Here is a 26,017-nt window from a genome sequence, read left to right as displayed (position 1 = left end):
AGCACAGTGACCCTGCAGGCAGCGTTGGTTGTTTAGTCATTTGTTTAACCATCCCACTCTCTTTCTCCCATCCCCCTCCCTCCCTTCCTCCTCCCAGCATCCATTTATTCATTCAATCAGATCTCTGTGTGTATCCCTGCCTCATGGAACTTATGGTCCACTGGGGAGCACAGACATCTGCGACTGTAATTACAGTAAAGGTCTGTAAGAGCTGAGACAGGGAGGAGCAGCTGCTGTAAGTGCATAGCAGGGCATCCTACCACCTTGGGGGCAGGTGTCAGAGGTGCCCTCTAAAGGCTTCAGAGCAGGAGACGCTTCCATAGGCAGCACGCTGGTACGGCCTCTTTAGTCCGAGTGCAGGAGGCAGGTCTTGCAAGGGGCCTACCCTCTCCAGGGAGCTTTGTGGTTCTCCCCGCTTTGTAGAAAAAGCATATGGGGTGGGGAGCAGGAGGAAGATGGTGACCTGCAGGCATCTGGTTTGCTGCTGACAAGGAAGGGGCTGGCCCTCCGCTTTCACTGCCTTGCTTTCCTGACCCTCCCCACCCACAGCCGGGCCCAGCCTGAGCCCTGCCTTCCCACCATGCACACTGCCATGGCCACACAGGGAGCCCACCGCTGGCTTGGTGGTTACGCCTGAGGCCCAGGCCAGAAGTTTGCTCCTCTCACCGCCTCCCAGGCCTGCTGGCCCCGCTGTGCCCAGCCCACCTGGGCACTCCCCTTGGGCCGAGTTGTTTTCTCCTGAGCATTTTTAAAAATAATCACGGGGGAGTTCCCGTTGCTGCTCAGTGGGTTAAGAACCTGACCAGTGTACAAAAGGATGCAGGTTCGATCCCTGGCCTCGCTCAGTGGGTTAAGGATCTGGCATTGCTATGAGCTGTGGTGTAGGTCCCAGATGCGGCTGGGATCCCACGTTGCTGTGGCTGTGGCATAGGTGGCGGCTATAGCTCTGATGCGACCCCTAGCCTAGGAATCTCCATATGCCGTGGTGTGGCCCTAAAGAGACAAAGATAAAATAATAAAATAAAATAAATCACGGGCCACCCCAAGACCTCTGTTGTCTAGGTTACTCAGGATTTTTAAACACTTTTAAACTTTTTTTAGGTACAAAAATCCTAACTGAATTTTAAGCTTCCTAAGGGCAGATTTCAGCACCTTAAGGTGACTAGATCTTAGTCATCTTCCCCACCCCCTGCCTGCAGGAGGTTCATGCTCACTAAACATCTCGAAAATGGCAAATGACGAGAGATCTTTGCTGTGTGGGATTTGCTGATGGCCCATCAGTAGATGGAAAGCGAAGGGCGTCAAGGCGGCTTTGAAACAGGATTCTTTATCCTGACACCGGCCACTTTCTCAAGCTAGAGGATTTTTATCTGCCACACTTAAGAGTCTTTCACAGAGGGATTGGATCATTTAGCGTTGGTCATGCCCAACTCACCGTTCCTCTCACGGAAGCTGAATTTCTCAGGGCACCCTGATCCCCCCCACCACCTGTGAGAAAAGCAGCAAGGCCACCAGTGCTGTGGCAGAAGGGACGGCTCCAGGCCCCACAGAGTGCCCGTGGCGATCTGGAGGAAATCACAAGCCGCTCTGTGCCTCAGTCTCTCTCTTCCCAGTTTTTCTCCCTGCCTCGGTGGCTAGAATGAGAGGGAAGCTTGGATCTGGGGTGCAGACCCAGAACCTTTGCTTTATCTGTTTAAAGAGCGATGTGTGAGGTGAGACAGACAGTCAGACACCAGGATGAGAATTAACTTGTACTGGCATCAGAGGAAAGTGGCACCCTCAGGGCTGATGATAGATGCTCGCGAACTAGTGGAAGAGAAGAAAGAAAGTCTGAGGGCGCATTCTGGCAGTGCAGATGTAATAGCAATTACCATTGGTTGCGTGGTCTGATTATCATGATTGTTTGCAGCCTCCAAATTATAATGAATGCCATTAAAATATAACAAAATAACCTCATTGTCCTTTTGATACTTATTACATCCCTAAAATCAGCCCATGAATATTTATCCTCGTAGGTGTTGCCTTGACATTGCAGACTTGCCCAGGGCAGGCCCGAGGGGGTACCATCTGTGTCCCATCCAGACTGCAGAGCATCCCTGTCCTCCCCAGCCCATGTCTTCCACTGTTGCGGAATGAATGAGCCATTGAATGTGCAAGAGCTGTCAGGTCTCAGTGTAAATAATTTAGAGAACTGGATGGACAGAGCCATTGGGGAAGGTGAGGAAAGGGTGGGTAGGATGGCAAAATTCATTAACATTGGGGGGTGGCGTATCAGAAAAGCTGTGCTAGGCCTTTTTGCGTCTGTCTGTTTGTGTGTCTGTCTGTCGTCCTTTTCTGTTTCTCCCCAGGGAAGATGGGGGAGGTTGCCAGGGAGAAGTGCCTGACACGCCCTGAGATGGGCAGCTTTTGTTAGAGCCCAAAAGACAGGCTGCTGGGAAAGGGGGCCCCAGGCAGCGCTGGGCACTTAAGCCCTGAGGGGACTATGATGGCGAGGAAGCCAGTCTCGGCTTCCTGGAGCAGGGCAGGAAAGGACGGAGATGCCCAAGGACTCCTGAGAGAGGTCCTTTCCTGAACTTGAACTTTCCAATTCCCTTTATTGTTTTGGCAACTTTGGCCCTGAACGAAAAGTAAAATTTCACTGCCATGGATATGTTATCGTTTTAGTAAAATGATTTATTTTTAGTAGAAAAGTACATTTATCCCAGTCTCTTGGTAACAAGGCCAGTGGAAGTGTGGGTGACTCAACCACGTGTCTTGTGCCAGGTACCACCAGTTCCCAGGGGGTGACATAACCCGGGGGACAGACCTGGGTTCAGGAGAAAGTAGATGATTCCTCACCCCTGACAGAAAAGAGCCTTTAAAGGTTACTTCCAGAAGATGCATTAGAAGAATGGCAGCCTGGAGCCTCTGCAGGTGCTGTGGGCGGTGGACAGGCAAGGGAGGAAGACATCATTTGGGTGCCTTCTTGCTTGGAGACCACAGCTTTCTTCCGGGGCTGGGGCAGTTGGCAGGGGGCTTGTTGCCTTAGTGGGGTTTCCCTAGAGAAAGAGATTTCTAGCATTGGGGTAACTGGCTCACCCAGTTGCCCTCTGTGGCTGGAGATGAGGTGAGAGCAGGTCACAGACACTGGCTGGCTCGGCCATGAGCTGGGACTTTAGCCCTCCTCCTAGGGCCTTGGGGAGGAGGGTCGATGGGGAAGGGTCCAGACCGAGCCAGGCTGCCTGACAAGAGGGACCCCTCCTGGGTTCCTGTGTCCTTCCCCCAGTTAACCTGGGTGGCATTTAAGAAAACCCACCATGCCTGAGGCTCCACGCAGGCATGGTCATCTTCCCAGCACCCTGTGGTAGGCATGGGGTTCACCTTGTTTTGCAGGCCAGGAGGCAGAGACTCAGTGGGAGAGGTGCTCAGGCCCAAGGACTCCCTGCCCATGTAGCAGGATTGGAATCCGAGCCCAGGTCACCAGGAGAAACAGTGAACTCTTGGGCCTCATGCCTCAAGACAGGCTCAGGCCCAGCAGTGGGAAACAGGGGAGAGAAGAACACTAAGGCTTTATGGACATGAGGTCCGCTGTAGATGCTTCCTAGAGAGTTAGGTACCAAAGCCTTTGCTGAAGAGGAGCCCGTGAGCACCGCGTGGGGTGGGCGGGAAGAGGCCTTTGAGTTCCCTGGGCTGGCAAGGGGCATGGGGCCCTGAGAGGGAGGAGGGCATTCAGTGGGCTCCAGGAAGGAAGCAGGGTCTCCGCGTGGAGCTGAAGGGGCTGGGAGTGCATAGCTCCTCTGTTCTCACACAGAATGAGCTGCTTGTCTGAGTCGGTTTGAAGGGAGCTGATAGAAGCTGGGGCAGCGAGAGCCCCTCTAGTGAGCAGCGCCCCCTGCTGCGGAGAAAGGCTGCTCCCCAGGTTCCAGCGAGAACTAACTACTAAGCAGGGAAGAACCTGTCACACTGAGCACCTGGTTCCCACCTGCTCTGGAGTAACCCATCCTCATCCTCCCTCCAGGCCTGGAGATAGCGGGGCCCTGGAGACCCCGATTCTGTCTGGAGTCTGCCCCTCCACCCCCCACCCACCACAGCTGACTGTGTGGCTGGAAAAGCCCCAGCCCATCTTTGGCTTTTTGGCGGTGTCCCTGGAGGCTGTCGCACTCAGTGATCACTCGGGCCAGCGAAGCTCTAGCTGGTTGTATAATTCAGTGCCAGCTTAGGGTGTGATACAGAGCCAGTCACACACCCAGCCTGGACATGGCACTGGTGAGAGTTGCTGCAGGGATGAAGGCGTGGGATCAGGGCCCCTGCCCCCTGTTTCCCCCTGAACTGCCCTGGACACCGGCGATCTCCAATCTGCCTCCTCTTCTCCCCACCAGCATTCCAGGCCCACCTGCCTGGGTCCAGCCCTCCCTGCTGTGCCCCCAGGGTGCTCTGGCTCATCCCTTCTGATGATGTTGTTTGGCTCAGGTTGCCAGGCAACAGGGATGGGGCTGTACTGCCCTTCTTGCCTGCAGGGGCAGGCATTTATTCCATACAGAGAGGACCCATGATGAGGACGGCAGAAGGGGAGACAGCTCCCAGGAACTCCTACGCCAGGACACTTCCTTCTGCAGCCAGGTGGGTGGGCGGTAAGCAGGAAGGGCTGGGAAAGGGCCAGAGCCAAGAGAGATATGCAGTGTCCCCAGCAGACTCAGCAGGCCTGTTGACCCAGTCTCCGCTCCTACTCCAACTCCATCACCTGCACTGTCCTCCTGAGCCCCAGCCTTCCACCCCAGCCCGGCCCTCACTTTCTGTGTGTTGAGATGTAACAGGACCCCCTGTGCCTATTTTCCTCCTCCAGACAATAGGGTATTCATGACCTAGTTGGACTTTCATGAAGATTGAATACATCAATACATGGCATATGTTAAATGCGCCAGTGAGAGGTAATATTGTTAATGAAATACTGACTGTGATCCCCACCCCTTTGTAGAGGTAGGAACGGAAGAGAAGCGGTGGAACAAGGTTTGGAGAATCACTGATGGAATGGACTCTTTTTGTGTAGTGAGCTGCAGGGCACGTGTCCTTGTGATCTGACAGGCAAAGCTGCTTGTCCCACTTTATAGATGAAGGAAGTGAGGTTCTGAGAGGCAAAGGCATTTGCACAAGGGCAGAAGCCACTCCTGCTGAGCTGGGAAGGAGCCCTGGGTCTTTGACCCCCTGGCTGGCGTTTTCCCCACTGCCCAGCCTGGCAGAGGGGGGCAGATTCACCCTGACCCCCAGGACCCCACAGCTGCTCACAGGCAGAGCACCTCAACCTCACTGATCAGTGAAGCACTTCCCCAAGGACATGGCTTGGGGATTGCAAGAGGCTCTACAATGTCTTGACTAGAGCAGTGCTTGGCCCAAGGTGAGTGGGTAGTGAGGCTCAGGCAGTGTTGATGCAAATATTAAATACACAAGCAAGACTGTGGGCGTGGTCTGCTGGGGAGTCAGGCAGGGCTTCCTGGAGGAGGTCATGCACAGTGAGCAGGAATTCACCAACAGGCAAAGAGAGAGGCATCATGAGCAGAGGGCCCAGCTGTGCCAAGGCTGAGGGCTCTTATGGGTGTGGGCCACATGGCTGGGCTCTGGCGTGGGGTGGGCAGAACATGGTGGAAGAAGGAATTGCACCTGGGGAAGCAGGGTCAGGCCGCACACAGGAGTCTAGGACCTCCTGACATTGGGGGGATGTTAACCAAGGAGAGATATGACCATGGCTTAGAAGATGAGGATGCAACCCGATAGCAGGCAGGATATCCAGGTAGCCTGAACCAGGCCGGCTGGGAAAGTTGAGAGGATGGAATTTAGAGGAGGGCTTTGGGAGAGGTGTCAGCTTGAGTTTCTTTCTGGCCCTGAATTAAAATATATATTTTAATTTTATGACCACACACTCAGCACATGGAAGTTCCCAGGCCCAGGACTGAATCTAAGCCGCAGCTGCGACTTGAGCCACAGCTGTGGCAATGTTGGATCCTTAACCCGCTGCACCACAGCAGGAATTCCTATCTTTTCTTGATTCTTTCTGTCAGGCGAGGACTGAGGAATGGTTGTAGAAGAGGGGCTTTTGTCCCTAGATGTACCCACCTGGCTGCCTTAAGCCTGTCCGTCCTCTGGCCTCCACAATGCCCTGGGGGCTCCTGGACTGCTGGCAGCCCTTCTAGGCTCTTCCCCTCTGCCCCCTGCTCAGGGCAGGATGTACCATCTGGGGAGAAGCTGGCCATTGGGTGTGTGAGCCCCAACGCTCTTGTGCAGCCTCCTATCACTCCCTCCCTTGTTGGCCTCCTCTTCCCACAGACACCTGACTCACCTCCTTCGCTTTCTTCCACGGATTCCCTCACTCTTTGCCGGTTTCTGGCTCCCCATCAGGCTCAGGGGTCCTTGAGGACTTGAGGGAGGGCTGTGTGGGAAAGAGCCTCCCTCCCCACCTTGGGAACAGAAACCTGATCTTAAGCTGGTTACGCAAAATGCAAAGGGTGGGAGCCAGGGGGTCGGCAGGGAGGCAGGGGGCTGCCATTCTGAACCCAAACCCCGCCCAGAAGCGAGCTCCTGGTCCAATGGTCTGTTCTCAGGGCCTGAAACCCCACCCCTCCCAAAGCCCTGCCCCTACTATGCTCCACCCAGGCAATGCCTGTGGAGCTTAGTGAGCCCCACCTGGGTCTTCCTTTGCTAGTGCGGCTGGTGGGGAGAGTATACTAATTATGCATCGTCAGTGGTCCCAACACGTTTTAGTGGCTCTTGTGAGCAAGGCCACATTAACTCTCTGCAAGGTCATAAGGGTAAGGAGACTTGTGCCCTCAGTTGGCGCTCAGCAGAGGTGTCCCCCCTGCCCCAAGTTGTTGAGTTGCTGATGGCCCCCAGAAGCTGGCCACAAGGGGCTCAGCCCAGCTTTGACCTGTTCAAACCACCGCCAGGCCCCCCCCCATCCCCCCATTGCTCCCACCCTGGGACAGAGCCAGGACCAAGAGACGGACCCCTGATTCAAGACCACAGACCTGCAAGTGTGGCCTCCACCCAGGGCACAAGTCCCTGTGGAGGTGAGAGAGGTAGAGAAAATGCCCTCTTCTGACCCTATTGATGAGTGGGAGTAAACATTGCACAGACTGAAGAGAATGAAGTGAAGCATTCAGAACAGATGTTTCTTGTGTAATTCCCCGTCCAAGGAAGAAAGGGGCCAGGGGAGGAGAATGGAGGGAGTCAGGAGGCTGGGGAAGAGAGGGGAGGCACCCCTACCAGACACAGACGGATGCAGCTGCACCATGGTCACAGGGCTGCTGGCCACGTGTAGCTGGCCTGGAGAAAGCGCAGGTGGAGCAGGGCTCTAGGCAGTGGTGCTGTCCATCCTGGGGTCCTGACCAAATAGAATCAAAGGCTGGAGAGGCCTGTGGAAACATTGGTTCATATTGGGGCACAGGAGTGATGGGACTAATTGGGGTGGGGGCTGGTGCTGTGAGGAGGCCGACAGCCCCCAGTAAGGCAGAGAAGGAGTTGGAGAGAAGGGCTCTCGCCTGCCCTGGGGGATGAGGGGGGAAGTTCATCAGCCCCACTGCCCAGTGCCAGTGCCAGGCTACCACGATCTGAGTGAGCCTTGTTTCTCCCTCCCCAAAGCTGGTTCGCTCTGCCCCATGGGGACCCTGCAGTTCCTAGATGAGGCTGCTGCAAGTAGGGTCAAGCCTTGGGGCCAGGACATCTTTGCTTCTCTCTGTGAAGAGAGCACCTCTGAGAAGGGTTTCTTTTTAGGGAGAAAAAAGCCACTCCCAAATTAGCCATTTATTTTGGGATATTAACAGATCTTACTTGTAGCACCAGGATCCGGAAATTCTCCCCTGATTCTAATTCATCACTCCCCCACATCCAGCCAAAGCGCTGCAGGCTGCTGCCCACATTAGAATGAGAAATGCAGACCTGAAAGGTGCCCAGCTAGCCCACCCCCTCGTTCTCTCCCACTTACATCAGAAGAGGCAGAACCCCAGATGTTAGGCCAGAAGAACTCAGTTCCCCTTCTGCCTCCATCATGCAGCTAAAGGGCCGTCTAAGCCAGAGTTCTGGTCTGGACAGCAGCATCCTCTCAACCATACACCTCGGCTCTGGGGAGGGCTGGAAGTGCTGTGGGAAATGCATGGTGAGGTGGTCACAGTCCCTGCCCACCCACAGGCCAGATGGTAACTTCAGTCCTAAGCATGGAGGTCCTGTTGCAGGTGACCAGCCACTTCACCAACTCAGGAGAGGAGGCAGAGGCTGAGTGAAGGTTAGAGGGGACATCTTTTAGGAATGTGACCTGGTTTGACAGATATGACCTAAGGTGACCCTGAGTGAGTCACCCCCTTGCCTGGTCCCTTCCCATGGAATGCCGATGGAACCTGACCCTTGCTTCTAGCCAATATAATAATGCAAAGATGATGTGCTGTCACTCCCATGATTGTTTCGTTAAAGGGCTCCTCTTGCTGGCCTTGGAACGGTGAGCTGCCATGTGGTAAGAGGTCAGTGAGGGGGCCATGTGGCCAGGAACTGTGGGGTGGCTTCTAGGGACAAAGCAGGCCCTGGCTGGCAGCCTCCAAAAAAAATGCGGATTCAGTCCTCCAGCCACAAGGAACAGTTTTGTTAACTACCACAGCCAGGAGCTTGGAAGGGGCTGATGCGGGGGGCCGCAGGGGGGGGGGAGGCTCCAGAAGGAAATGTAGCCCAGCCAATACCACGATTGTAGCCTTGTGAGACTCTGAGCAGAGGTCCCAGGAAAGCTGTGCCCAGACTCCTGTCCCAGGAGAATGTGATACAATAAATGAATGTTGTTTTGACCCACTAGCTTTGTGGTATTTGTTACACAGCAACAGATAACTAGTACAGATGAGGTGAAGATTTTCCAGGGAGGACACACCTTAGAGAGGCCCTTCTTTTGCAGAAAAAGAGTTGGAGCTTCCAGGAAGAACTGTGACCTGCCCCTGGTTAGGCGCCTGGCTGGGGCCGCCCAAAGCATGCACGAGGGAGACCCTCTGGGAGTCAGGCCCTGATTTTTTTCTCTGCTACTCCTCTCCTTTTGTGCAGCCTCATGCAAACCCTTCTGACTCCTGGGCCTCTGATTTTTTTCCTCTGTTGCGTGCAGTACTGGATCAGATGATCTCTAGGTGCCATCTTGCCATGACTTGGTATTCTGAGGCCAGTCTGATCTGTGGTCTTCTGGGAGCCTGGCTTCCTGGCCTTAGTGCAGTTTAATCTCTGCTGCTCCTCCCATGTTGTGTGTTTCCACTGGGGCTTCAGGAAGCAGGATGGGCTCAGAGAAACCTCTTAAGTGCAGTTCTTGGCTATGCACCAGGAGAGTTACTATCTGGCTCTGACTCTGGTGCTCTGTGATCCTGGACAAGTGTGTGCTCTTCTCTGCCTTCACATCTTCTGAGCTCAGTGAGAGGCTTGAACAAGAGTAGTTCTAGAGTCCTCAATGGCTCACATCCTCTGTGGTGCTGCTTTGGAGAAGGGCTCCTCAAGGACCCAGAGCTTGTGGGATGGGAAGAGGTGAGCCTGGCTATAGCTCCTTGTTCTGATACCCAGGCACCCAAGTCTAGGGACAGACGTGGATATGGACCCAGTTCATTATTCCCCCAGCCTGGCCCTCTGGCCACCCCAGATGCCAGCAGCATCTCTGGTCCGCAAGGTCTGGAGACATAGGATCCTCCTTGCCTGCTGGGTGGTCCTGTGCCCACTGTCAGACCCAGGGGCCCAGTGATCTAGAGTGCATTTTCTACCCTGAGACCGTGGTCCTCATCTCTAAACTTCACCTGGAAGGCTGTCCCTACTCCCTGGTGAATCCTGAGCAGGTGCCCTTGAGTCTGTAGACAGGAGGGGTCTTCATTCTGTTACTGAATGGGGAGGTCTCCACGTACACGCTTCCCTCAGCAGCTGGCTCTGGATGTGCAGGGGCTTTGGGATTGCACCCATGTCCTCCTTGGCAAACTAGCAAGATGAGCAAAGTGGGCATGCTGTGTGAGGTGTGTGCGGGGTCAGGAAGGGGAGCTGGGCCTGTACAGGTACCTGGAGCTGCTTACTGTCCACACTCAGGGCTGGCCAGCCCAGGTTTCCTCTGAAGGGCGCCCTGCTCCAGCCTGTGACCTAGAGGCCACCTTCCACCTGCCCAGGTGAGCTCAGTCTCATGGTCAGGCCACAGATGGCCCCCCCTGGGTGGCAGCTGTGGATCCATTGTCACAAGGCCCCTCTGACTGGACCTCAGCTGACCATCTGGGAAACATAAGCCATGCCTCTCAGTGCACTGTCCACCCATTGTCACTGTCCCACTTCTCTCCCTGTGAGTGAGGCTTTTAACATTGACACCATCAGCAGTTTGCCTTGGGGAGAAAAGTATAAATGCAAGCATGTATTGCTTGGCCAACTTCCATGCTGCGGCTGGGCCAAGAGTTCCTCTCAGTGAAATAAACGATCAAATTGCATTAACACGAGCCTTGTCCAAAGATCAGCTGGCGGGGGGCATTTAGCATGTGCTTCTTCCTTCTCTCAAACATACACATCCTATCTATGAATGAGTTCTTCACAGCACCGTGAAACTACCCAGACATGTGATTGGCCAATGTAGGATCTGGCTGGAGTTGGACTTCGCCTCAAGCCAATTGGAATGGAGCACATTCTGCTCCTCTGCCACCCCCAGGGAATGGAGGACAGAGGGTAACTGTGCCCTGCAAGGGTGGGGAGTGGCTAGCATGCAAAGCTAGTGGGACCTGGAGGGGAGACCCTTCTGACAAGAGTATTCAAGAGAGAGAGTCTGGACCACGGGCAGGCTGACCTTGGAAGGGAGGAACTCTGCAGCCCACATGAGCTATGTGATCAGATCTCAGGTGGTTTTCAGGAAATTCCAAAGGCATCATCCTTGATGAGGTTCTCAGTTTCACAGCTGAGACAACAGGAGAACTAGAGGGCTTCACGGGATTCTGGTACCTGCTGAGGTGTGTGTGTGTGTGTGTGTGTGTGCGCACGTGTGTATGCGCACGTGCATGCACACATGCGCATGCATCTCAGTGAGCATGCACATGTGGTGGTTTTGCCACCATGCTAGTCAATCCAGGCTTGCTTCATCTCCTGACCTGTGGTTAGAAGGGCTCACAGCAGTTCCCCAGTGCCCAGATAGGTTTGTGAAGACTGTTGATACCAAATATAAGTTATATTCTAGCTCCTTAGGAAAATTTCATGTTTAATCAGAACAAGCCATTTCTTGACTGTGTTCAGAATCCAAGAGACGTGGATGTAATACACATGTGTATGTGTGTGCATAATTTTAAAAATCATCATATTTCTTTTTTTCCTTTAGCTTTTAATTTTGACGTTATGTTAGGCTTAAGAAAGTTGCAAGCATAGTACAAAGATTTCCCTTATGTCTTTCACCCAGAATATTAACTTTGTACTGCTCTTGTGGGATTCATAGCACTTCTTTGAGGTAGGCAGTTCTGCCCCCATGTACAAATGAGGACAGTGAGCCTCAGAGAGGATAATAAATAAGCAGAGATCACACAGTGAATAAGTGACTAAGCCTGGATTAACATCCAGGTCTGTCAGACTGTATGGGGTGTGTACTGACTGTGTGTAATTGAGTGTGTAGGTATCCTGCTCCTTCTGCCCAGAGAACTTCCTCTCTTGTGTTGTAAGAAATTATCTTGGCACCTAGTTCTTTATTTCACCTCCATTTTTGAAAGAGTTTTGCTGGGTATAGAATTCTGCGATGACAGCATTTTTCTTTTAGTATTTCAGAGATGTCACTTCATTTTCTTCTGGTTTGCTAGTTGCTGACAAGGTGACAAAGATTTTTTTTGTCTATGTTTTCTTAGGTCTGTAATTCAATATATTGTGTTATTTTTGTTTAAACAGTCAGTTATCTTTTAAAGAGATTTAAATGATATGAGAGAAATCTTCCAGTTTATCCATGTAGTGACCATCCCCTTTGTTCACCATTCCTTTAGGAAGATGCGCATTTCCATCTGATGTTATTTCACTTTTCCTAGAGAACTACCTATAACATTCTTTGATGTGAGGATCTCCTGGTGATGAATCCTGTCAGCTTTTTAATATTTGAAAAAGCTTTTATTTCATCTTTGTTATTGAAAGACCTTAGATAGTATATATCTGAGAGTTATAGGACTCTAGGTTGCTAGTTTGTCTTTCAATACTTCACAGATTTTGCTCCATTGTATTCTTGCTTGCATTGTTTTTGAAGAGAAAGTGCTGTCTTCTTTATCTTTGTTTCTCTGTGTATGTGTCTTTTTTCCCTGACTACTTTTATGATTTTTTCTCTTTATCACAAATTCTCCCATTTAATTATGATGTGCCTCAGTGTGGTGTCCTTTATGTTTCCTTTGCTTAGACTTTGTTGAACTTTTTGATCTGTGAATTTATATTTTCCCTCAAATTTGAAATATTTTCAGTAATTATTTCTGCAAAATATTTGTGACCCCATCCCCCACAATCCTTCAAGGATTCCAGATACGCTTGTGTTAGTCCACTTGATAGCATCCCACAGCTCACTGATATGCTAATCACTTATTTCTAGTCTTTTTTCCTCTGTGCTTTATTTTAGATATTACTATGTCTTCAAGTTCATTAATCTTTTTTTCTGCAATTAATCTGGAATTAATCTGTTGCTAATCCCAAGTAATATATATATATTTTTATCTCCCACATGGTAGTTTTTCTCTCTAAAAGGGTGATTTGTATCTTTCTTAATATCTTCCACATCGCTCTTTTTCATTATAGTTGATTTTTTAATTAAAGTATAATTGAGTCACATCTCTTTTTTTAACTTTTTGAACATTTAAAGTGCAGTCATAATAACTTTTTTAATGTCTTTGGTAATTTTAACATCTGTGGTAGTTTGGGGTTGGTTTCAATTGATTTTTTTTCTCCTCATTCGGGATCGTTTATTTTCATGCCTAGTAATTAATTATTTATTTATGGTCATCCCCACGGCCCTTGCAAGTTCCCAGGATAGGAATCAAACCCACGCTGCAGCAGTGACCTGGGCCACTGCAGTGACAATGCTGAATCTTTAACCCACTGCAGCATGAGAGAACTAATGCCTGGTAAATTTTTATTGGATGCCAGACATTGTGAATTTTGCCTTGTTATGTATTGGATAGTTTTTGTATGCCTGTTAATCTTCTTAGGATTTGTTAGCTGAGACTGGCATGGTGCTCAATCTAGAGCTAATTATTTCTCACTATGGAGGCATAGCCCTTCTTAGCTCTCTCACCAGTGTCCATAAATGAGGAAGCTTTTCATTCTGGCTTGTAGGAGCAGGCACTATCCCCAGGCCTGTGTAGATGCCAGGCACCGTTTCCTTTTTAATCCATTTGGGTAGTTCTTTCCCAAGTCTTGAGCTGTTTCTTTACACACATTTGCTGATCACTCCTCAGCTGAAGACGTAAGGAAGCCTCTTTGCAGACCTCTAGCTTTCTCTCTCGGTGCCTCCCTCCTCTTTTGTGCTCTGTCTTGTGAACTCTAGCTGCCTTGCTTTCTCTGGACTCCCAACTCTATCTCCTCAACTTGTGGAATGTTCCAGGTTCCACATGCTCCCCACTCCCTGTGCTGTGCCCTGAGATTTTTCTCAAGGTAACAATTTGGGGGCAGCTGGGGGCTCATCGCATTTGTTTCATATCTCTTAGCATTTCCTGTCCTTCATTGCTTGATATACTGTCTTGAAAATCATTGCTTTTATATTTTGTCTGTCTTTTGGTTGTTTCAAATGAGAAGATAAATCTGATCCCTGTTACTCCATGTTGGCCAGAAGCTAATGTCTTGGGGCCTTGGTTTTTCATTTAATTGCTTATTTGTAGAGGACACACGTATGGGCTCATAACTGCAAACATTAGCTTGGGAAATGGGTGTTATCTGGTCTTCTGGTCTGGTTAGCATCCTTGATTTTCATCCATGGTATTCATCCAATAAATTATATAAACACATAGTACATTTACCATTTAACTGGCTGCATGATTTCTGTACTTCAAACTCTTTGCAAGAACTTCCTGCTGTCCAACTCTTATTAAAAGCTCATTATTAGCAACTTGTTCGCTCTTATGACCACTGTGAATCTTTTTTCCTTTGACTACCAGGGAGCTCAGGTCATTTCTTTGCCTGACTATAATGACTGGGTAAGATGTTATGAGGTGGATGTTATGAGATGAAACAAACTTTCTGCTCCAGCCTTCTTTTTAGCTTATTTATCCTTTGTCAGAATTCTTAGTTGCAAATAAGAGAAATTTACTTTTGCTATCCAGCTGATTCAAGCAAATAATGTATCAGAGCAATGACTTGGGAGTTCAGAGTCTCTGGGAGGGGCAGAGAACCAGGCTTGGAACAGCAGCCTGAGTCACAGCAGAACTGATTCAGGGGGAGACACAGTCCCTGTGCTGGGTACTGGCGGAGGCTGGCGTTGAAACCCACATCATGACTGCCCCTTTGTGCAGAATCCAGGGGCCATCCCACACCTTACTAGAGTCATGTCAGTCATTTCTGGTGAGTCTCACGTGTGCATCTGATGGGAGAAGCTAGGTCGGATGCCTACAGCAGAGCTGCCAGAGAGGCTCCTGCACTGGGAGGATGACTTTGGACCTGCCCAGACACAGTAGGAACGGGGTGACTATCGCTATTGTTATTGATACGTAGCTGATATCCTGATATTATTTTAAACAGTTATATTTTCAAAAGTCACCCGTGATCCTTTTGGGGGGAAATAAAGGAGAAGGCTAACCCGCACTGTCAGTGTGAGCGAGGGAGCAGTCTTTGTCCACAGCAGTCATGCCGGCACCCCCATATTGTGCACCCTCCCAGTGTCCATGCCCCCCTGCCCTCCCACCAGAGCAGACAGTGAAGGAGCACTGCCCCTTCTTGGGCTCTCAGGGCTCCAGGCCGGGTAGGGATGGGAGCGGGGATGGAATGAAATGTTTGAAGGTTGGTGAGGCCCAGGGGCAGAGAGACTCTGTCCACAGCCTTGGTCCTTTCATCCAGCTGCCTTTCAGGCTTGGTAAGCATTGTCACTAGCCTCAAAGTGGAAGCAGGCTTTAAAGACCTCTAGCCTAGGGAGTGCCCTGGTGGCAAATTGGGTTAAGGATCCGGTGTTGTCACCGCAGGTTTGATCCCTGGGCCAGAAATTTGTGCATGCTGTGGGTGAAGCCTGACAAAACCAAATCAAAACAAAACAAAGACCTCTAGCCTGACCTCACTGGAATGGCTTCCTGGCATCATGACTTATGTTCGGATGGTGGGGAGTAGATGACACCCCACAGCCCCCGACCCAAGGCAGGCTTTCCTGGCATCACTGGGCTTAGACAGAGGAAATGAGGGCAGGTGGAGGACAATGGAGAAGTGAGAGGGTCAGGAATGGGCCAGGCTCCCAACTGGAGCAGGAGAAAGGGCCTGGGCCAGACCAGCCCCCACCACTTGCCCGAGACCCCTCCTCCCGGTCCTTCCTCCCCTCCTCCCTCCCCTGGTCTATCTTCCTTAAGTCCCCCGGTGAGGCCCAGGTGGCTGAGCATCCTCTGGCAGAGGGAATTAACACACTTAATTAAAGTGTCCAATGAAGAGCTTTGCATATTTCTTAATTACCGTCTGAGTCTTTGGGGGGATGGTTTGAAATGGGATTTTCACGTGTTTCCTCATTTAGCCTACAGTGAGCCAGCTGGCCCCTCGGGGCTCAGGTAGGAGCTGGCAGAGCCCTAGTCTGGAGCTGCTTTTCTAAGCATGGGATGGCAGGGCGGGGTGTGGCAGCGGGAGCCTGCCCCTCCTCCCCCCCCCCCCCGCCCCTGGCCCTCATGCTTGTCCACCCTGCAGGACGGACAGGGCTGGGGTTTCTGGTTTGGGAAAACAGAACAAAAGGCAACAAGGATCAGACAGCTGTAGCTGCTGTCTTCAGCTGTTCCTCTTGTAACCCCAGGGGCTGGTTGCTTTGTACTCCATGATTGGGCCAGTAATGGGGGCTTTGTGGGTGAGGGGTGTGGGGTGCAGGGGAATGGTGGTGTCCTCTCCCCAGGCCTCTGTGGAGCAGGGACCCTGGACCCCGGACCCCAATGGCCTGGCCTCCTTCACAGCATCAGGATGAGGACAAGGCCCCTTGGCAGGGCCCTTCCCATTGCTGCCCAGCATTTCCTTTCTGTGTCCTGGAAGCTGAGCTGATGGCATATCTGAGTCAGCTGGGCCCATCCTAGGACTGGGTTGCTGGCCTGAGCCTTAAGGAAGTGTATTTGCCTTTTCAGCCCTAAAGGTCACCTTGTGGCAGCTGCAGATGGTCTCTGACCTGGGCTGGATGTTGGGATCTATGGGCCAAGGATGCAGAACCCCTTTTCCTGGCATGGGGACCACGCTCATAAACATATAGGTGACCCAGAGGTGGGCAGCCGCCAGGGCCTGGCGATGGCAGTGAGTTCCACCATATCTTCCCTGCCTCCCAGTCTGGACCCAGCTCTGTGACCCCCAGGAGGACCAGGCAGTACCCCACCAACCACCCAGGAGCACCCCCAAGCTGGTGTGGGCAGTAAGCTTGAGTGTGTGGGCAGTAAGCTTGAGTGTGTGGCCAAGAAGAGATTGTGGGACAAGGGTCAGGTTCAGTTCAGTGAGGGGAGACCCCGTGGGTGGGGCACACTTGGCCAGGTCTTGGCAGACCCTTTCCCAAGTCTCCAGCTAATCTCTTGTCCTCTGCCTCACGTTTTACCCCATTTCTGGCCCTCATGGAGGTCTTTCCACCTCCACAGGCTGGTGAAGTGAGTGGTCCCCATGGGTGAGGTCCTGGTGGGTGCTGGCAGCTGACTGTGAAGGGCTAGCATTCAGTGCCCCCTGCATGGGTGGAAGTTTCAGGGCAGGTGGTACTGAGCTCATCACATAGCCCACAAGTTTGCAAGACTCCTCTGCCTGTAGATTAATACATAGATAAGAAATGACTTCCACCGTGAGGTCAATAATGGAGAATAAGCTTAGACCCTCAGCTCATGAGATGGAATGATTATTATTGTTATTATTTTTGTCTTTTGACTTTTTAGGGCCACACCCGTGGCATATGGAGGTTCCCAGGCTAGGGGTCTAATCGGAGCTATAGCTGCCAGCCTACACCACAGTCACAGCAATGCCAGATCTGAGCTGTGTCTGTGACCTACTCCACAGCTCACGGCAACACCGGATCCTTAACACACTGAGCGAGGCCAGGGGTCAAACCCGCAGCCTCATGGTTCCTAGTCGGATTCATTTCCGCTGCGCCACAACAGGGACTTCAGAATGATTATTATTAATCAAGATAGAATGATTTTTCTCTGAATATCATGCTGTGACTTGTGCTTTGGTCTGACAGTTTTAAAGAAAGCTTTTAAGGGTGACTCGAATCCGGGGTGATGACTTGGTCCTTGCTTCTTGTCCAGCTTGCTTGGACTCAAGGAGTGGCTCCATTACATGCTAGTGCTGAAGCCAGGTGTCAGGGAGGCATCCTAGGCTCTCTTCTGAATCCAGCCCATCACTGGGTCCTGTCACCCCTCTCTGCTTTTCATTTTTCTACAACTCCATGGCCTCTGCTTTAACTGAGGTCCACCATCACTCTCTGTACTCCTGCCCCTATCTGGGCCCTATAAGTCCTTCCCCCCTTAGAAGTGTATGTCTTCTTCCTAAAGCACAGACCTATAGCTCTGATTACCTAATGCTGTGTAACAAAGCACCCCAAACTCAGTGGCTCAAGACAATGAGAACATTTACTTTGCTTAGGAATCTATACTTTGAGCAGGTCCTGGAAGGGAAAGGGTGTCTCTCTTCTACCTCGACAGCTCCAAAGCTGGAGCTCGAGTCATCTGAAATCTCGGCCATCCCCAGAGGCTGGGGCCTCTGTTTCTTGCTACCTGGGTAGCCTCCTGCCTGTAGAAGAGGGCTTCTGTTCTGAGAAACGAGAAAAACCGGCCTAGAAGAACGGGAGGAAATCCTTTGCTTTTGCATCTAATCAGTAATGAGGCTGTCATGCAGTCCATGGCAACTGGGTTGAAGGGAAGCTTCTGGAGCGTGAGGGAGTCAGAACACTCCAGACAGAAGCCATGCTGCCTTTGCCAGCCTCGCCTCTGGAGGCGCACACAGTGGCATTTCTGCCACAGTCACAGGCTGGCCCAGATGTACCCCCCCCACCACCCCCACAGTGTCAGTGGCGTGTTGTAAGAAGAGCACGTGGATGGGGCAGGTTTTGTGAGCCATCATGGACATTGTGAATGGTTGCACCTGTTCCCACTGCCTCTCTGCTTAAGACCCTTCTGAAGCTCCTGGGAGGGAATCCATGCTCCTTGATGTGGCCACATGGCCTGGCCATCTAGCCCCTCCCCCACCGGGCTTGCCTTTGTCCCTTCCTTCCCACCGCAGTTGGCCTCAGAGATGGATTTTGGTTTAAATCAACCCTCCGGCCACCCAGAGCTTCTTTGCACAGTGTTTGCCCCTTACCCCTCTCCTGATACACCTGGTCTGGTCCCGTTTCCTGAGACAATTTCAGATGTGGATGAAGAGGCCTCTAAGTGTGTCCCCTGGGGCTCCTGGTGGCTGCGTTGCTGCCCTCTCATCCCCCATAACCTGGCTTGTTTGCCTCCTATCTCTTCCTACAAGCTTTTTATCTCCCTGCCTCTATGCGGTGGTTCCCTCTTCCCTCAGCCTGAAATCCCTGTTTCTCCTCCACCCCTCCCCCACCTCAGCAGCTGCCCTGCCTCCTCCTCCTTGCAGCCTTCCTGACTGCCCAGCCACCCTGCCCCTGCCCTTTGTTATCTGCTTTGCTGCTGGTCAGACCTTTCCCTGATAAACCAGTGTGATATCCTGCACAAGGCAGAGACTTTAGCGTCATTTTTGGGTTTATACGTCAGCCCCACGGCTTTCCGGCTCTGTGACCTTGGGGGTAAGACCTACGCCACTGGATCGTGATGAGGATTAATGAGAAAACCTAGGAATTTCTTGTCCGGCACTGAATAGAAGCCCAGTAAGATTTTAGCATTTCCACCACTCCTTTCTAGAGGCCCCTAATAAGCGCTCAGGAATGAATTTTCTCACCCTCATTTGCTTGAAAGAGGAAAAAAACACATCTCCCTGCTTAATCATGTGGGACTAAACTACCAGAAGATTACAAGAATATTGCTGAGCCATGAGCAGAGAGAAAAAAAGCTCAGTAATGATTTGCCTGCTTGTTTTTAATAAAATCCTGCCAGGAGAGCTGAGTCTTTGCCCTGGGAAAGCGCTTCGGTTTGCTGCAGTGGTGTTAGAACAGAAGTGGGGCAGTGTGACCTTGAGGACAGAACCAGGCGAGGGAGGACAGCCCTCCCACAGGCTGCAGGGGCCCCTGGAAGGCCAGGGCCTCAGTGGGGAAGGTCTCCTGCCATGCAGTCCTGTCTGAGCTGCTTGAACACGCAGCGCTCTGGGGCCCCCCGTTGGTCCAGCCCAGGGGTCATGCCTCACATGCTGGCTGTGAGACAGGGAGTGGCCAGGTCGACGGGCCATGCAGGCTCTCCATTTCCAGGTTCCAACACCTTCCACCCAGGGCAGTTGTGGGGTGAGGAAGTGGCCTCTGCCCTTCGGTGGGAGAGGAACATGGCACAGGGTGGCCCCTTTACCCACCCAGTTCTTTTTTGTGATGCCACAGCTGCAGCGGGCAAGGGGCTCCTTTATAAAGCTCTTTCTCAGAGCTCTAAAGACAAAGCATGGAGGCATCTTTCAGGCCGTTGGTGCCTGAGCTCTGCTTTGAGGGCAGCTTGGTCCTCTGTAGGCTGATAAGCCCTGCCCTGGAGCCCCAGGGCCATGAGTTGGGGTGGAGGCTCTACGGTCAGTCCTGCTCACGTCAGGGCTGGGAAAGGACACACCGGCCGCAGTGTTGATACGCACTTACCTGCCATGGGGAAGGATGAGCAGCTGGAGGGCCCTAAGCAAGGAGACCAAGCTGATAGGTTGACACAGGGTCTAAGCCACGCTGTCCTGGCAGCTGTGGAAAGAGTACAGATGGTCTTGGGGAAGCGCCGAGGCAGAGAAGAGGAGGGCTTCTGCTCTGAGAAATGAGAAAAACTGGCCTAGAAGAATGGGAAGAAATCCTTTCCTTTTGCGTCCGCTCAATAATGAGGCTGTCATGCAGTCCAGGCCTCAGTTGGCGTGCTGGGCCCGCAGTGTTCAAACTGCCCCTCCTTGCTTTCTGAGCCATCCTTGGGCCCTACAGCCTCCTTAATTCCAAGTTTCTGACCTTCCAGGTTGGGTTCAAGCACTGCCTGAATGAAAGACCCCCGCCTCCAACCCATCCCAAGAAAAAGCCTCCTTGGCCTGGCAAAGCTATTCCCAGAGCTCCATAACAGCCAGAGTGGTGGCAATAATGACCTGGCAGAATCCTGAAACCCAGTATGACCCAAAGATATGGAGGAATGTCAGGGACAGGAGCTCAGTCCCAGTCCGGCCACCTCATCCTGGCCCGGCTCAGCTCTTTTCCCCCTTGTATAAAATGCAGATATCGTGATACCTGCTTCGGAGTTGAGAACTTGCCAGGGTGGTCTTAAGGGCTTGGTACAGTGTTGCAACAAGCACAGAGTTCCTGCGACCTTCAGGCAGGGAGGTGTCCCATCCCTTTTGTTTACTGCAAGGGTGTAGATCTGTGCCTGGCACAGCGCTAGGGGTGTGCCTGACACGTGCTCTGTAAATACAGGTTTCAAGTGTTGCCTCTTACGGTGACTGTGGGAAGGCTCAGAAAATATTGGCACCGGCCAGTTCCCCACACCTGAAAGTTCCTCCTGCAGAGTTGCAAGACGTGACTTGTTGCCTTGGGATTTTCTTCTTCTGCCTAGTGGTCACCCTGCTGGCCAGTGCAAAGCTGCTGGCTGTGGCTTGTGCCTTGAGAAGGGGAACTTGGCAGAGAAGCCTTGCAGAGATTTCTTTTCTTCCCTCCCTCCCTTCCTTTCTTCTTTCTCTTTTTCTTTTTTCTGTTTTGGGGTTCTGGGTTTTTTTAATTAATATATAGTTTGATTTTCAGTGTGCCATTTTCTACTGTGCAGGATAGTGACCCAGTCTCATATATATATATATTCTTTTTCTCACACTGTCTGCCATCATGTTCTATCCCAAGACACTGCATATAGTTCCCTGTGCTATATAGCAGACCGCATTGTTTATCCATTCTAAATATGATAGTTTGCATCTACCAATCCCAAACTCCCCATCCATCCCACTCCCTCTCCTCTCCTCCTTGGCAACCACAACCTCCTTGTTCTCCATGTCTGTGAGTCTGTTTCTATTTTGAAAATGGGTTCATTTGTGCCATAATTTAAATTCCACATAGAAGTGATATCATATGGTATTTGTCTTTCTCTTTCTGACTTCACTTAGTATGAGAATCTCTAGTTGCATCCATGTTGCTGCAAATGGCATTATTTTGTTCATTTTTTGTCTGAGTAGTTTTCCATTGAATGTGTGTACCACATCTTCTTAATCCATTCATTTGTCAATGGACATTTAGGTTGTGTCCTTGTCTTGGCTACTGTGAACAGTGCTGCAATGAACATAGGGGTGCACATCTTTTTTGAATTATAGTTTTGTCCAGATATATCCCTAGGGGTGGGTTTGCTGGATCATGTGATAGTTCTATATTTCGTTTTCTGAGGTATCTCTGTACTGTTTTCCATAGTGGTTGTACCAGTTTATATTCCCACCAACACTGCGGGAGGGTTCCCTTTTCTCCACACCCTCTCCAGCATTTGTTATTTGTAGACTTGTTAATGATGGCCATTCTGATGGGGTGAGGTGGTACATCATTGTAGTTTTGATTCTTTCAGGAATTTTTAATCTCTCAGCTCCTCCATGAGCCCCCTGTTCCTTTAGTGGCTTTGGGTACATCTGCTCCCTCTCCTCCCTGCCTGCTGCCCCAGGGAAGAGCCTGTTGCAGAAGTCTTTCTACCTTCTCCCCAACCCTTTCCCCAAGGTATAGGATGCTGTATGTCACCACAGAGGGAGCTCCCCGTGGGCCCTGCAGAGCCTTGCTTCCCGAGGAGGCAGGAACTTTCCATGTCTCTTGGAAAAGGAGGATGCCATGCACTCCCTGATTTCATCATCTGCCTACTACCTCCACTTTTCACTCTGTGGTCCCCTAAGCAGTTCCCAGCCAGTCCTTTTTGTGGCCTCAGAGCCTCAGAGCAGATCCTCCTGGTGTAGAAGCCCCCGCTTCTCACCTTCATGTGAATTTAAGGGGAGATTTAAAGCAATTGGAAAGCACTTTAAGATTTAATTTCTTACTAGCCATGTGCTTCTGTAGTCCCAGGGAGATTAGTAAAATGGCTGGTGGAAACCAAAAAAAAAAAAAAAATAAGATTTAATTTCTATCAGAAGCATAAAGGGCAGTTTCCAGGTAAATTTATAGGAGATCTTGGGAGTGTTACTGCTTATCCCAGAGAGATTCAGAAGAGCAGTGGGGCTGTTCTGACACCAGCAAGTGTACTGAAATTCAGTCCTGGTGCCACCTACCCTGAGCTTGTGTCAGATTGCTCAGGTTTAAGGGCACAGTCCCCAGTGAGACTGCCGCCCACTTCGGGCATCAGCTGTGAGTGGGGTCCCCAGGGATACCTGCATTTCTGGGGGTTCTGTTGACTAAAAAATATCTGCACAACTTAAAAGTTGAAAATTAAGTTTCTTTTCTTTTTTTCCTTTTTTTTTTTTTTGCTTTTTAGGGCTGACCTGTGGCATATGGAGGTTCCCAGGCTAGGCGTCCAATCTGAGCTACAGCCACTGGCCTACACCACAGCCACAGCAACATGGGACCTGAGCCACAGATCACTGAAGGGCTGAGAGCAACTCAGGCAGCCCCTCAGCAATGCCAGATCTGAGCTGCATCTGCGACCTATACCACAGCTCATGGAAATGCCAGATCCTTAACCCACTGAGCAAGGTCAGGGATCGAACCCAAAACCTCATGGTTCCTAGTCAGATTCATTTCTGCTGCGCCTTGATGGGAACTCCCTAGAGTTAAGTTTCATTTGGGGCAAAATGAGGACTTATACCCAAGAGGTGCAGCATCTCACGTAACCCTGGGAAAACTGCTCCAAGGAAGCAAGGAGGGATATATAGGAATTTTGACACAAAGGGCAGTTAGTAGGAACAAAAGATGACTGTTAATAAAAGAAAATCAGATACCTTAAGTTAAGGAATTTAGTGCTTTTCTTTGGGAAGATGGGAAGGTCTGGACTCACCAAAATCATTCCTTTGATATGCATCTCAGCTGCCTGGGGCCAGTATCCTGTGTTTTCACAGCCTGAGTTGCCTCAGGGCTCACCTTCGGGAGTGGCTGCCTTCTGATGGAGGCTAGATGGCAGGTATTTCTTCCTTTCTTGAGTTTCCACAGGGCTCACCCGCTCACCCTTGCCAGTGGCTGCAATCACTGATGACTCTGACATCCTTTGTTAACTGATAAGGCAGGTGATAGTTTATTTCTCAGTTCCCAGGAAGCTCCTCAGTTTATTCAGGTTCCATAGTTCACCAGAATAACTCACAGAACTCAGGCAAGCACCCTGCTTACAATTACAGCTTTACTATGAAAGCAGCCCAAGGAAGAGACATGAAGGGTGAGGCCTCGGAGGGCCTGGAGCCGAGCTGCCTTCTCCCTGTGGAGTCAGGGTACCTCGCCCTCCTGGCACATGGATGTGTCCGCCAGCCAGCAAGCTCCATAACCTTTGGTCTGGTTGGGGTTTCATGGCTTAGGCACTATTGCCTGAACACCAGCCACGGATTGAACTCGATGTCCACCCTCCCTTCCCTCCGGAGCGGCGGTGCTGGCTCAGAGCCCCTGCCTCTCATCACAGGGTTGGTCTTGGGGGTACAGCTCCACCCTGAGGAGGCCAACCAGGAGCCCCCTCATTTGCATAAACTCAGGCGTGATCAAGGCACTTAGGAATAACAAAGGCACTACTTTCATGCTCACCTAGGAACCAAGGAGGAGTCAAATTATTATACAACAGTGATGATGGTTTTTTTTTTTTTTTTCCAATCTGGTATTCTGAAAATTGCCTCAGCTATTACAGCTACCTGCTACCTCTTTCCACTTTTAAGCATTTCCTATGTGCCTGGCACTTTTATCATCTTATTTAACTCTTACTACTGCCCTTTGAAACCTTTAATGTTGTTATACCTGTTTTAAAATGCTGAGGTCCAGGGAGTTCCCCTCGTGGCACAGTGGTTAATGAATCCAACTAGGAACCATGAGGTTGTGGGTTCGATCCCTGGCCTTGCTCAATGAGTTAGGGATCTTGCGTTGCCGTGAGCTATAGTGTAGGTTGCAGACGCGGCTCAGATCCCGCGTTGCTGTGGTTCTGTTGTAGGCCGGCAGCTCCAGCTCTGATTAGATCCCTAGCCTGGGAACCTTCATATGCCGTGGAAGCAGCCCTAGAAAAGGCAAAAAGAAAAAAAAAAGAAAAAAAAATGCTGAGGTCCAGAGGAGGGGTGACCACCTCAAAATGACACAGCTTAACAGTACCCCCTCTGAGATTAAAATCCAATTCACCAATTCTGGGTTAAAAATGGAGCATCTAGGAGTTCCCGTGGTGGTGCAGTGATTAACAAATCCGACTAGGAACCATGAGGTTGCAGGTTCAATCCCTGGCCTTGCTCAGTGGGTTAAGGATCCGGCGTTACTTTGAGCTGTGGTGTAGGTCGCAGACGCGGCTCGGATCCCGCATTGCTGTGGCTCTGGTGTAGGCTGGTGGCTACAGCTCGAATTGGACCCCTAGCCTGGGACCCTTCATATGCCACGGGAGCAGCCCTAGAAAAGGCAAAAAGACAAAAAAGAAAAGAAAAAAATGGAGCATCTAAATTTGCCCCAAACATGCTGTGTCAGATGTTCCTTCTAGCTAGAAGACGATTGCCCTCTCCTTAAAAAGGCTGGGGCATTACTGAGGCTTCCAGACTGGAAAAGGACCTTTCCCAGAAGAGCCCTATTAGCAGGCCCTGCTCCGCCCAGGCAGTGACCAGCTACCCCACCATGTCCAGTCTCCAGTTCCTTTCGTCTGAGAATTGGGGAGAGACAGAATAGAGAACTCTCAGGCTCTGGTGTTTTGCTTTCTCTGCTGGGGTTATGTGTCTCCAGCAGCCTGGAGCAGAAGGGATTCTAAGCCAAGCCCAGCTGGCCTAGTACCCCTCTGAGCCTCCCAGGGCCGTGGCAGAGACATGATGGGACAGTGTAGCACACTCCCTGCTGGGCTTGTGCTAACAAATGTTCCTTTATCCCCCTTCCTCCCCTCCCAGATGCTCTGAGATGCTGTAATAGGCATTTCTGCCACTGTCAGGCCCCAAGGGACTTGCAGAGGGTTAGGTCAGAAGCCAAACTCTGCAGTTTGGGAAATTAGCAGCATTTATGGGATTCCCAAGAGACTTCCTGGCTCTCTTAGACATCCCAGTGGTTTTCAGGTGGGGGTATTCCTGCCCCTTAGAGGACATTTGCACATGTGTACGGGAGTCCAGGCTTGTCACAATGACTGGGGATCCTGCTGGCATGTACCCAGCAAGGTCTAGGAATGCTAAACATCCCATGAGGAGCTGGACAGTGAGGCACAGGTTATGAAGAATAGTCCCGCCTGTGAGAGACATGAGGAATGAGCCATTTACTTCCCCTGCCCCCTGGTTCCTTGGAAAGCCACCTCCCTCACCAGTCCTCAGGCCAGACATAAAGGAGCATGCCTCCATCCCGGCCTGTGACCCATGGCAAGGGAGTATTTCCAGGCAAATGTGGGCCATGTGACAGGAGCATCTTGTAATGTACACACTTGTTCTGATTGTTCATCTGTGGCTCTTGCAGCACTTGGGCTCCTGTGGGTCAAAGAAGACCTGGATGGGGGTGGTAAGAGGTCACGGGGCAGGGGGAGGCGTCCTCCTTGGTGCCTGGTGGGAGCTCCTGTGCAGCCCCCACCCACTTGTGTAGACTCGGCCACCCTGACTCAGGGTCCCTCTCTGGAGGTCCCGCCTCCCACTTCTGTTACTATAGCTCATCTTTTTCTCTGAGCTTGTTTTGTTTCATTATCTGTTT

At 51.1% G+C, this 26,017-nt stretch overlaps 1 protein-coding gene across 1 annotated transcript in view; it reads left to right on the top strand.

Moving 5' to 3' along the window:
• RAB6B (RAB6B, member RAS oncogene family) overlaps positions 1-26,017 on the top strand; it is a 62,802-nt gene that overhangs the window by 3,940 nt on the left and 32,845 nt on the right. The window lies entirely within an intron of this gene.

This window comes from Phacochoerus africanus, chromosome 1, assembly GCF_016906955.1.
Source record: "Phacochoerus africanus isolate WHEZ1 chromosome 1, ROS_Pafr_v1, whole genome shotgun sequence".
Classification (NCBI taxonomy): domain Eukaryota; kingdom Metazoa; phylum Chordata; class Mammalia; order Artiodactyla; family Suidae; genus Phacochoerus; species Phacochoerus africanus.
This window is presented reverse-complemented; position numbering and strand designations above follow the sequence as displayed.